Here is an 11,625-nt window from a genome sequence, read left to right as displayed (position 1 = left end):
GACCACGCACTGCGTGTTTCCCACCAGTGACCCTGACCTGCAATTATCCATCCTTCCCCTCACAGTTCATCCTTGCCAGCCCTTCCTCAGGTCAAAGTAGCCCCAAAGTTGCTGTAAAGAGGGCTCTCAGATCCCTGGAGGTGTTCCCCAGGGTCCCCAGACTTCCAAGTTTCCGTTCCCAGGACGGGACGGTCCTTAGGAATCCACAGCAAGTGTCCCTAAAAACTCCCTTCCATCTCTACCCCTAGCCCTTGACTTCCTCAGTTCATTCATTCATTCAGTCATTCATTCAATAGTATTTACTGAGCGCTTACTATGTGCAGAGCACTGTACTAAGCGCTTGGAATGAACAAGTCGGCAACAGATAGAGACAGTCCCTGCCCTTTGACGGGCTTACAGTCTAATCGGGGGAGACAGACAGACAAGAACAATGGCAATAAATAGAGTCAAGGGGAAGAACATCTCGTAAAAACAATGGCAACTAAATAGAATCAAGGTGATGTACATTTCATTAACAAAATCAATAGGGTAATGAAAATATATACAGTTGAGCAGATGAGTACAGTACTAAGGGCATGGGAAGGGAGAGGGGGAGGAGCAGAGGGAAATGGGGGGAAAAGAGGGTTAAGCGGCAGAGAGGTGGGGGGGTGGTAGAGGAAGTAGAGGGAGAAGGGGAGCGCAGTCTGGGAAGGCCTCTTGGAGGAAGTGAGTTTTAAGTAGGGTTTTGAAGAGGGGAAGAGAATTAGTTTGGCGGAGGAGAGGAGGGAGGGCGTTCCGGGACCGCGGGAGGACGTGGCCCAGGGGTCGACGACGGGATAGGCGAGACCGAGGGACGGTGAGGAGGTGGGCAGCAAAGGAGAGGAGCGTGCGGGGTGGGCGGTAGAAAGAGAGAAGGGAGGAGAGGTAGGAAGGGGCAAGGTGATGGAGAGCCTTGAAGCCTAGAGTGAGGAGTTTTTGTTTGGAGCGGAGGTCGATAGGCAACCACTGGAGTTGTTTAAGAAGGGGAGTGACATGCCCAGATCGTTTCTGCAGGAAGATGAGCCGGGCAGCAGAGTGAAGAATAGACTGGAGCGGGGCGAGAGAGGAGGAAGGGAGGTCAGAGAGAAGGCTGATACAGTAGTCTAGCCGGGATATAACGAGAGCCCGTAGCAGTAAGGTAGCCGTTTGGGTGGAGAGGAAAGGGCGGATCTTGGCGATATTGTACAGGAGAAACCGGCAGGTCTTGGTAACGGATAGGATGTGTGGGGTGAACGAGAGAGATGAGTCAAGGATGACACCGAGATTGCGGGCCTGAGAGACGGGAAGGATGGTCGTGCCATCCACGGTGATAGGGAAGTCTAGGAGAGGACCGGGCTTGGGAGGGAAGATGAGGAGCTCAGTCTTGCTCATGTTGAGTTTTAGGTGGCGGGCCGACATCCAGGTGGAGACATCCTGGAAGCAGGAGGAGATGCGAGCCTGAAGGGAGGGGGAGAGGACGGGGCGGAGAGAGGACGGGGCAGAGATGTAGATCTGCGTGTCATCTGCGTAGAGATGGTAGTCAAAGCCGTGAGAGCGAATGAGTTCACCAAGGGAGTGAGTGTAAATGGAGAACAGAAGAGGGCCAAGAACTGACCCTGGAGGAACTCCAACAGTTAAAGGATGGGAGGGGGAGGAGGCGCCTGCAAAGGAGACCGAGAATGACCGGCCAGAGAGATAAGAGAAGAACCGGGAGAGGACGGAGTCCGTGAAGCCAAGGTGAGATAAGGTATGGAGGAGGAGGGGATGGTCGACAGTGTCAAAGGCAGCAGAGAGGTCAAGGAGGATTAGAATGGAGTAGGAGCCATTGGATTTGGCAAGAAGGAGGTCATGGGTGACCTTAGAGAGAGCAGTCTCGGTAGAGTGGAGGGGACAGAAGCCAGATTGGAGGGGGTCCAGGAGAGAATGGGAGTTAAGGAATTCTAAGCAGCGACTGTAGATGACTCGTTCTAGGATTTTGGAAAGGAAGGGTAGTAGGGAGATAGGGCGATAACTGGAGGGGGAAGTGGGGTCAAGAGTGGGTTTTTTTAGGATGGGGGAGACGTGGGCATGTTTGAAGGCAGAGGGGAAGGAGCCATTGGAGATTGAGTGGTTAAAAATAGAAGTTAAGGAAGGGAGGAGGGCAGGGGCGATGTTTTTAATAAGGTGAGAGGGAATGGGGTCCGAGGCGCAGGTGGAGGGGGTGGCACTTGCGAGGAGGGAGGAGATCTCCTCTGAGGATACTGCAGGGAAGGATGGAAAAGTAGGGGAGAGGATTGGTGGGGGGGAGGGGAGAGGCGGAGGGGTGACTTTGGGGAGCTCAGACCTGATTGTGTTGATTTTGGTGATGAAATAGGTGGCCAGATCACTGGGGGTGAGAGATGGGGGAGGGGGAGGAACAGGGGGCCTAAGGAGAGAGTTAAAGGTCTGGAATAATTGGCGGGGTTGATTCGGCATGGGTGTCGATGAGGGAGGAGAAGAAGTTTTGCCTGGCGGAGGAGAGGGCAGAGTTAAGGCAGGAAAGGATAAATTTGAAGTGTGTGAGGTCGGCTTGGTGCTTGGACCTTCGCCAGCAGCGCTCAGCAGCTCGAGCATAGGAGCGTAGGAGGCGGACAGAGGAGGTGATCCGGGGCTGTGGGTTAGTGGAGCGAGAAGGGCAGAGGGAAAGGGGGGCGAGAGAGTCGAGAGGAGTAGAGAGGGTGGAGTTGAGAGCAGAGACCTGATCATCGAGAGTGGGAAGTGAGGACAGGGCGGCAAGGTGAGGAGAGATGCTTTTGGAAAGACGGATGGGATCGAGAGAGCGGAGGTCTCTGAGGTGCAGTAGCGAAGATTTGCAGGGGGAGGGAGTGTGAGAGATGAGGCAGGTGAGAAGGTTATGGTCAGAGAGAGGGATTTCAGAGTTGGTGAGGGAGGAGATAGTGCAGCGGTAGGAGATGACGAGATCGAAGGTGTGACTGAGTTGGTGAGTGGGCGTGGTATCGTGGAGCAGGAGGTCGGCAGAGTCGAGGAGGGGTAGCAGGCGGGCGGCAGAGGAGTCATCGGGTACATCCATATGGATGTTGAAGTCTCCGAGGATCAGAGTGGGCAGAGAGAAGGAGAGAAGGAAGGTGAGAAAGGGGTCTAGGTGGTTGAAGAAGTCGGAGGTGAGACCAGGAGGGCGGTAGATAACAGCGACAAGTATCCGGAGGGGGTGGTAGAGGCGAATGATATGGGCTTCGAAGGAGGGGAAGGAGAGGGAGGGGGGAGGAGGGATAGTGCGGAAGCGGCAACAGGGTGAGAGGAGGAAGCCGACGCCTCCTCCCTTACCGGTGAGTCTGGGGGAGTGGGAGAAGGAGAGGCCTCCGCTGGAGAGAGCGGCGGCGGAGACCGTGTCTTCGGGAGCGAACCACGTTTCTGAAAGGGCGAGGAGGAGGAGAGAGCAGGAGAGGAAAAGGTCATGGATCATTAGAGGGGCAGCCAAACAATCCCTGCTTCTAGAAAGTGGCTGCTGGTAGATAGGAAAGGTTACTCACCTTTCCTTCCCATTATACACCTAAGGTAATGTATCCGTCCAAAAAAGCTAGGTTTCTGCAACTCCTTGATTGATTCTATTGACCTTGACCAGGATAGTGCTATAATAACAAGTTTTTAATATTGAGTGCATGAAGCATATCGTGTTCCTTGATCGGGTCACCAATAAAAAAAAAGCCCCATTTCAAACCACTTTTCCGTGGCCTTTTCACTATGCCAGACTGCTTCTCAGGCTGCTTCCCAGCATTTATCTAGGAATTACATTTTTTTAAATTTCTTTGATGTGGATTTTAATAAACCTTCAGCAAATGGTAGAAGGGAAATAGGGTGGTATCTGGAGGGAGCCATGGGGTCAAGGAAGACTTTTTTTTAGGATAGGTGATACATGAGCATGATTATGATTATTGTTATAATAATAATTATTCATAATAATAATAACTGTGGAGTTTGTTACGTGCTCACTATGTGCCAAATACTGTACTAAGCACTGGGGTAGAAGCAGTCTAATCAGATTCCACATGGGGTTCACAATCTAAATAGGAGGGAGAACAGGTATTAAATCTCCATTTTGCAGGTGAGGGAAATGAGGCACAGAGAAGTTAAGCGACTTGCCCAAGGTCACACAGCAGGTTAGAACACAGGTCCTCTGACTCCAGGCCTGTGCTCTTTCCACTAGGCCACATTGCTTCTCACATCCTGCTCATATACTTTAGTCCAGGAGGCCCAATTCCATGGAGAAAGTGCCTTGTTCCTGAGTGAGCAATGGCAGCAGCGGGATTTTCAGGCGGAAAAGAGGCCTCCAGTATCGGATGGAGCACGGTTCGCCCTAAGCTACCGGTCACCGGACCGCCCACCTGTCCCTGACCTGGCTGCCATTGCCACATTTCCCAGTAGTTTCTGGAGAAATGGGGGGCCAGGGGGCTGACCCCTACATCTGCCTATTTATCCTCACCGCTCCCCCGATTCTGCGAAAAAATTCATGGTCAATGCCGGGTTGTTGCACCACATGTCTGCAGGTCCAGGCGCTGAGCACACGTTTCCTGCAAATCTGGGCTTTGTTTCACCCATTGACACATTCTCTCCCGAGGTACTCACCCCCGCGTGAATCCTCCATGGCCTTCCATTGGTTGCTGGAATGTCAATCTGTTCTCGTTTGCCAGTCAGTGGTCGCCACCATCAGAGTCCGCTCCTCCTCGGTGATGCCCACTGGGATCCACTATCCTGGCTTCCCAGAAGTGAGGATCCGTTGTCAGACCCCCCCACTGGTCTTCAGAGCGCTTGTGGTTGGGGAGAAGGGGGTGAAGAGGGGCTGGAACCAGGGTTCTGATCTCTGAGAAGAGGGGCAGAGGGTGTCATCCATAAGGCAGTGGCAGGTTGAGTACTCTGTGTGGTGAGGCTATCCGCTCTCTCTCCAGCCCACTTGCATCCCAGACCCATGGCAGCTCTCTCCCTCACACTTTTGCCACAGATGCCATTCACCCGCCTCCCGGACCTGGAGGTACCGAGCCCTCTCCCCTCCCACTGTGGAGGTCACTTGCCCTAGTCCTGGGTAAAATGGAACTTTCTGCCTCTCCCCCTTCCTCCAGTTGCCACCGACACACTTCTGGCTGGGATCCTGGGCTCTTTCTGGCAGTGTGACTGGCACAACTCAGATGGGTGCTGTCACCCTCAACATTAGACATGGTGTCACCCAGGCAGAAACTACATCCATAAAAGGGCAGTTCCTTCATGGCGACAGCAGGCAGCTCACACAAGGAAGCTACACTGTGGCTAGACAATAGCTGGCTTCCACAAGCCCAGTCTAGCATTTTCCAGGAGAATCAGGCTGAATTGGAATAACGAAAGCATTAGCAACCTATTTCTCATTCAGTGGAATGAAAACAGTGCTGGAAATATTAACTAGCAGGCGATATCCATTTGGCTTCCTTTTTATCTTTTCAAATAGTCATGCAGTCCACCAGTTGGGAACATGATAGTTTTCTCTTATCGGCTCACTTCTCTTTCCATCCTTCCCTGTTCTCTCCCTCCTCAACTCTCTTTTCTTCCTTCTCCAATTTGATTTAGGTTCCCGTCTAATAACTCTGCTTTGTGGAATGCATACATTATTTGCTGTTTTTCCCTCAGTCTCTCCCATCTCTTTCTCTCTTCTATTTTTCCCACCCCCTCCATCAACCCCTTCTTCTTTTACATTTTTCTTTCTGAGCCGCCTGCAGAAAGCTCCCTGTCAGGGTATTGGAAGATTGCAAGAGCAGTTATGCTTAGGTTGCTCAGACTGAAGGCAGGTTGGCGTGCAGGTTTGCGTGTATGTGTGCTCTTGCCTGGGTGTGTTTGTGCGTGTGTCTAGGCAAAGCAGATGGCACTAAAGAGACTGATACTGATGAATTTCACATTTGTCAGCTATAGACCCCAGAACAATGCTTCCTGCCCAGCCACTGTTACCTCCTGGTAAAGGCCAGCCTAGAACCCGGGGCCGACTGCCTGGACCCAGGAGAAGCAGGATCGAGGAAGAGTTGAGGATCACCAGGTAGCTGAGACCCACCCATGTGGAGAGGCTGCAGGAATGTTCAGGGTCCCTGCCCTCAGGAGAAAGGTCCCAAATCATCTACACAGAGCAGAAGGATGATGATGATGTACTATGTTAAGTACTTCGTGACAAGCACCGCTCTAAGTGCTGGGGTGGATGCAAGCTAGTCAGGGTGGACACAGTCCCTGTCCCACATAGGGCTCACAGTGTTAATCCCCATTTTACAGATGGGGTAACTGAGGCACAGACAAGTGACTGTGACTTGCCCAAGACCACACAGCAGACAAGTGACAGAGCTCGGATTAGAACCCAGGTCCTTCTGACTCCCAGAAGAAGGGGGTGATTGCCAAAGTGCTTGTGAGCAAAGGATCCTGGCTGAGATACTGAGCAGGACAAAGGGCAGACTAGGTGTAAGTGCTGGTGTGTGGGTGGCGGTGAGAGAGAGCATTTGAGTGTGGGTGCTTCACTGTCTGTGAAGCTTCCTGAAAGGCAGTGCCCCATTGGATAGCATAACCTTACCAAAGCCTCATTTCGGAAAACTGCCTCCTGAATTTGAGTGTTGGACATGCAGTTCTTCACATTTGGTTTTGTGACTTTTATAGGCTAGTATCATTTGGGATTGTTAATTCTGAGATCTGGTCACCCAGGAAACCATGGCCAGTAAGAGCTATTTGCCATTCAGTGGGCTCTTTTATACCGAGCTCTGTTCTTTCCTTTATTAACGGGTAGCTCATAATGGCAGCTTCCATCGGTTTCAGCCCTCTGTCTGGGCTGAGATCGAGGAAGAGCTTGGCAAGCTCCTAAAGAGCAGGGATAAATGGACAAAAAAACAACTAAAGAACGGAACTTCTGTACATGGCCTCTACCTAGGGGTGAGCCCCTTTGGTAAGAAGTGTTCCCAATTAAAGGAGGTGGAGGGATTATGCAATACCCAAGGAGCATTGGTCGAGAAACAGAAAGAAAGGGACACCCTCTGAGATTCATGTAGAAAGAGTCAATGAGAAAGTACTAGAAACTTAAGGAGGCATACCACCCAAGTAAAGGATGAACTGTTAGATCGGTGACCGAGTTAGGGGGCTAGTTGGGGGACTTCGTAGCAAAAGATTCCTTCTTTCCTCAGTCCTCCCTCTCTCTCCGGTCACCAGCACAACAGGGCAGAGTTGTATCCCAGTGCTGTTACCTTTCCATCTCTGTTCACACACTCTTTACTTGGCAGTAGATAAGCCTTGTACCTCCCCTATCTGCCCTCCCTTCTGCGTAAACTAAACCCCTAAGCCCTTTGATATTCAACCCAGTTCCACGGCACTTATGAACATGTGTACTTGCGTACATACCTGTATACATGTACACTTACAAACATATTCTTATACTCTACCAATTCCTAATCTGTATCCCTATCCCTACCCCTCCCCTATCCCTAATCTACTTTAATGTCCATCTTCTCCTGTGGACTGTCAGTTTCTTGTGGGCAGGGATCAAGCCTACCAACTCAGTTGTATTGTACTTTCCCAAGCACTTAGTACAGTGCTCTGCACACACTCAGTGTTCAATAAGTACCATTGACTGATTGAAGGGCTTTGAATTCAATTTCAGCCAAATTTAATTTTTCAGAGGGCCCATTTTACTAATGGACACATAGGTCCTCCTAGTATATTCTGAATAATGGATAAACAACATCAATCAATGGTATTTATTGGGCACTTACGGTGTGCACAGAACAGTACTAAAGTTCTCAGGAGAGTACCATACAATAAGAGTTGGTAGACAAGATCCTTGTCCACCAGGAGTTTATAATCTTGTTGGGGTTAGTATAGACAGTTCCCAGTGGAAGGTTTTCAGAGCTCGGGGCTTCTAACCCCCTTCCCTTCCCACTCCCCTTTGTCCTCTTCTTTCTCATTGCCTTCTTAACCCACCCCCCCCCCACCTCCTCAGTCTGATTAATTTCTTTCCAAGGTCTACAGTCTAATCTGGGGAGATTTGGTTTTCAAACTGGCTTTTAAAGAAATAACGGGGAAGTCTGGCTCAGCAGAACAAAGCAGCCTGAAGGTACTCTAAATTCACCTTCGGGGATTTCTGAATTATTAGGAGTGACTTTCATTCATTTGGAATTGCCCCAGATCCTTGGCTAACCAGTTCACGCTCAATTTGATTTTGGTTTTGCCATCGGCTATGATGTTGTTTTGCCTTAGGTGGCCCTGGTTCTAACTTCAGCTTTGGCTCTGTGTTACTACAGTCCCCCACCTTACTGTGACTAGCTACACTGACTGGGACCCCAGCTCAGTACATTTTACAATCCAATTTTTGTTCATTTTAGGGACATCAATAGGAGTTGGTGACACAAGTGTCATTCATTCAATCGTATTTACTGAGCACTTACTGTGTGCAGAGCACTGTACTAAGAACTTGGGAGAGTCTTGTCCTATGCCGAGTCGTTTCCGACCCATAGCGACACCACGGACACATCTCTCCCAGAATGCCCCGCTCTCCATCTGCAATCGTTCTGGTAGTGTATCCATAGAGTTTTCTTGGTAAAAATACGGAAGTGGTTTACCATTGCCACCTTCCGCGCGGTAAACTCGCATCTCCGCCCTCGACTCTCTCCCATGCTGCTGATGCCCAGCATGAGTAAGTTTCGACTTGTAGCAGATTGCCTTCCACTTGCTAGCCACTGCCCAAGCTAGGAATGGAATGGGTAGGTCTCTGCCTGATTCTCCCTCCTGAGGCCGAGACTGGTAGAGTACTGGAAACTCTCCAGGTGTGACCTTGAGAGGTGCTTGGGAGAGTACAACACAACAATAAACAGATACATTCCTTCCTTCACTTACCTTCAGTCCTTCCCTTCAGTTACCCCTACCCATCCAAATCACCACCGATATTTTTCAATATAGATTTTGCTATATTGCTATGTTATGCTATATTGTAATCTCCCAACTGCTTAGTTCAGCACTATGCACACAGTAAGCACTCAATAAATATGATTGATTGATTGATTCCATATCAGTCTGATTGTAATTCCTTCTTCAAATTCCATAACTGTATTCTGCCAGTTCATATCACCATATGTTCTTGCGTAGAGTTTCAATACTGGCCCATTTATACATTAATATATGCCTTGCCCTGGTCTTCATTTGTATTGCCATAGTGAACTTTACAGTTTTCTCATTTGCCTGATTGTAATTCGAATCGTTACAATTGTCCGGACTTGCTTACTTTTGTATTTTGCTGTCACTCCGGGTCCCTAATATTTTCTTAGAAATAAGTAAAAATGGGGGAGATGTGAATTACTCAGATTGAGGATGGGTGTACTAGTAGTTCTAGTACTAGCAGAAAGGAGTTCCAGGAAGGAAGAAGGGTGGGAACACAGGCTTGGAGGTGATGGAGACAAGGAGGTAGTGAATAGTTTGGCTGGAGAGGAATGATGTGTGTGAAGTGGGGTGTAGTGGGAGAAGAGAGTGGACAAGTAGGAGGGAAAAAGCTAATTGAGGACTTCAAAACTAGTAGTCAGGAATTTCTGTCCTAAGTGAAGGGGAATGGGAAACCAAGAAGTTTTCTGAGGAGGGAGGAGATGTGTGCAGAACATTATTTTAAAAAAATCATCACTTGTATTTATTGAGCACTTACTGTGCAGAGCACTGTACTAAGGGCTTGGGAGAGAACAATATAAAAGAGTAGGTAGATATGTACCCTGCCCACAAGGAGCTTAAAGTCTAGAGGAGGAGCTAACAGTCTAGAGGAAGAATGTACAGTCTAGAGGCTGCACTTCCCCAATATATCTCAGTGCCAATCCATATCACTAGACAAGACTAAGGCTGGCCTCCAAGAGTAGGGTAGAAAGACAGGAGGCACAGTGTAATTCATCATTTACCTCACTGCCTTCTTCCTTGTGTCGCACTGTATACAGTTGTCTTTCATTTTCAAAGATGACATTACTGCTGCTGCGATTCTAACCACGTGTGAAAGTGTGGTAGAAAAAACCGATGTGGGACCATTGTGCATCTGAAAAGATATACCTTTGCTGCCTCTCTGTTTTTGAGCCTGTTTCTTGGTCTTCATGGGATACTCAGGATACACATTAGATGCTGTTGGATGTCAAAAAGGAAACAGGATACATTCCCTACCCTGGAGGAATTTAATGGGGGGCTACAGGGAAGAATGCATTTGGAAGAAGCAACTGCCTCCATTTGCAAGGAGTTTGAAAGAGATAACGCCCTTTCTCTAAGGGATCTCATTTTTTGAAAACTGGACTTTCAATCAGGGCTTTGTGGCATGTGGGACAACTGTGGAGAACAGGGAATTCTAATCCATTCTCCAGGTTTTCCCTCCACTTTCTGCTTCTAATTTTAAAAATTTTCCTCAAGGCATATATGACTATCTGGGTATACCTTTTCAGGAAGGTAATAATAATGATAACTATGGTACTTGTTAAGCACTTACTATGTGCTAAGCACTGTTCTAAGCTCTGGGGCAGAGACAAATTATTCAGGGTGGACACAGTCCCTGTCCCGCCTGGGGCTCACACTCTTAATCCCCATTTTGTAAATGAGGTAACTGAGGCCCAGAGAAATGAAGTGACTTGCCCAAGGTCACACAGCAGACATGTGGAGGAGCTGGGATTAGAACCCATGACCTCTGACTCCCAGGCCTGGACACTGTCAATTAAGCCATGCTGCTTCTCCAGTACTACTACATTCCTAAGGATGCCTTGAACCCTTCCCCCTGATAGTGGTACTTCCTGGAGCTAGTTAGTGCTACTTGAGGTTATTGAGGTTATTGTTTTTCTAATGCTGATGCTCCTGCCGATTAAAAACCATTGATTCACTTCACCGGTCTTCAAAAAGCCAGCTAGCTGTAACTTGCTTAGAACTGACATTTCAATTGGTGGCTTGACAATTCTTGATTCTCTGATGGATCCCCTCACTCGATCATTTATTGAGCGCTTATTGTGTGCAGATTACTGTATTAAGCCCTTGGGAGAGTACAATACCACAATGAAGAGACACATTCCCCGCCCACGAGTTTACAGTCTAGAGGACTTGGCCCCTTCCCTCTCCCCCACCCCGACTCACAGTTTTAACTCAGAGTTCAGGTTCCACCAGCTTTGAGTCAGCCTCTCTTGCCTCTTCCTCTTTTTCACATGTTCTGTTGTGGAAGCTAACTGATTTTTCTTCCTTTTGTTTTCCAGGCCAATAGCAAAGCATCCAAAGGGCAATACGTTCATTCTTCCTCGTCCGGTGCTTCTGCAACCCAATCTCTTTTCACTGCCAACTATACCTACTAGAGGCCTGTGAGGTTCATACTTTCTGCGGCTTTGCTTTCTGAGTTAGCAGGAGGTGACTGAAAAAATATAATGGAAAGTGGAACCATTGGAAACATGGTGCACTTTAAATCCTTCACTACAGGAAAAAAAATAGGATGCTCTCAACACTTCTCCTCACGCCCCCCCCCACCCACATTCTGAAGAGAGAAAAACAATTTTTCTCTAATCTGGCATTTCGATTTATTCCTTAGCAGTGCTCTATTAGCTCCATCCCAGCAATTTTTCCTCCCACAGTTGAAGGAAATAATTAGTAAGAAAGATCACCTCTTGGCCTGGAATA

The 11,625-nt window shown here is 48.7% G+C and overlaps 1 long non-coding RNA gene and 1 other non-coding gene across 2 annotated transcripts; both read right to left on the bottom strand.

Moving 5' to 3' along the window:
* Window positions 1–3,348: 3,348 nt before the first annotated feature.
* LOC114808203 lies at window positions 3,349–8,441 on the bottom strand. Its single transcript, XR_003756056.1, has 3 exons — window positions 8,406–8,441; window positions 4,600–4,834; window positions 3,349–3,387 (listed from the first exon to the last, which is right to left on the bottom strand). It is a non-coding gene; the product is annotated as an uncharacterized LOC114808203 (long non-coding RNA).
* Window positions 8,442–8,663: 222 nt separating this feature from the next.
* Window positions 8,664–8,801, bottom strand: LOC114808292. Its single transcript, XR_003756138.1, has one exon. It is a non-coding gene; the product is annotated as a small nucleolar RNA SNORA7 (small nucleolar RNA).
* Between the last annotated feature and the right edge of the window lie 2,824 nt (window positions 8,802–11,625).

Source organism: Ornithorhynchus anatinus, chromosome X5 (genome assembly GCF_004115215.2).
Source record: "Ornithorhynchus anatinus isolate Pmale09 chromosome X5, mOrnAna1.pri.v4, whole genome shotgun sequence".
Lineage (NCBI taxonomy): Eukaryota > Metazoa > Chordata > Mammalia > Monotremata > Ornithorhynchidae > Ornithorhynchus > Ornithorhynchus anatinus.
The sequence above is the reverse complement of the archived record's forward strand: the minus strand, read 5'-3'. Positions and strand labels throughout refer to the sequence as shown.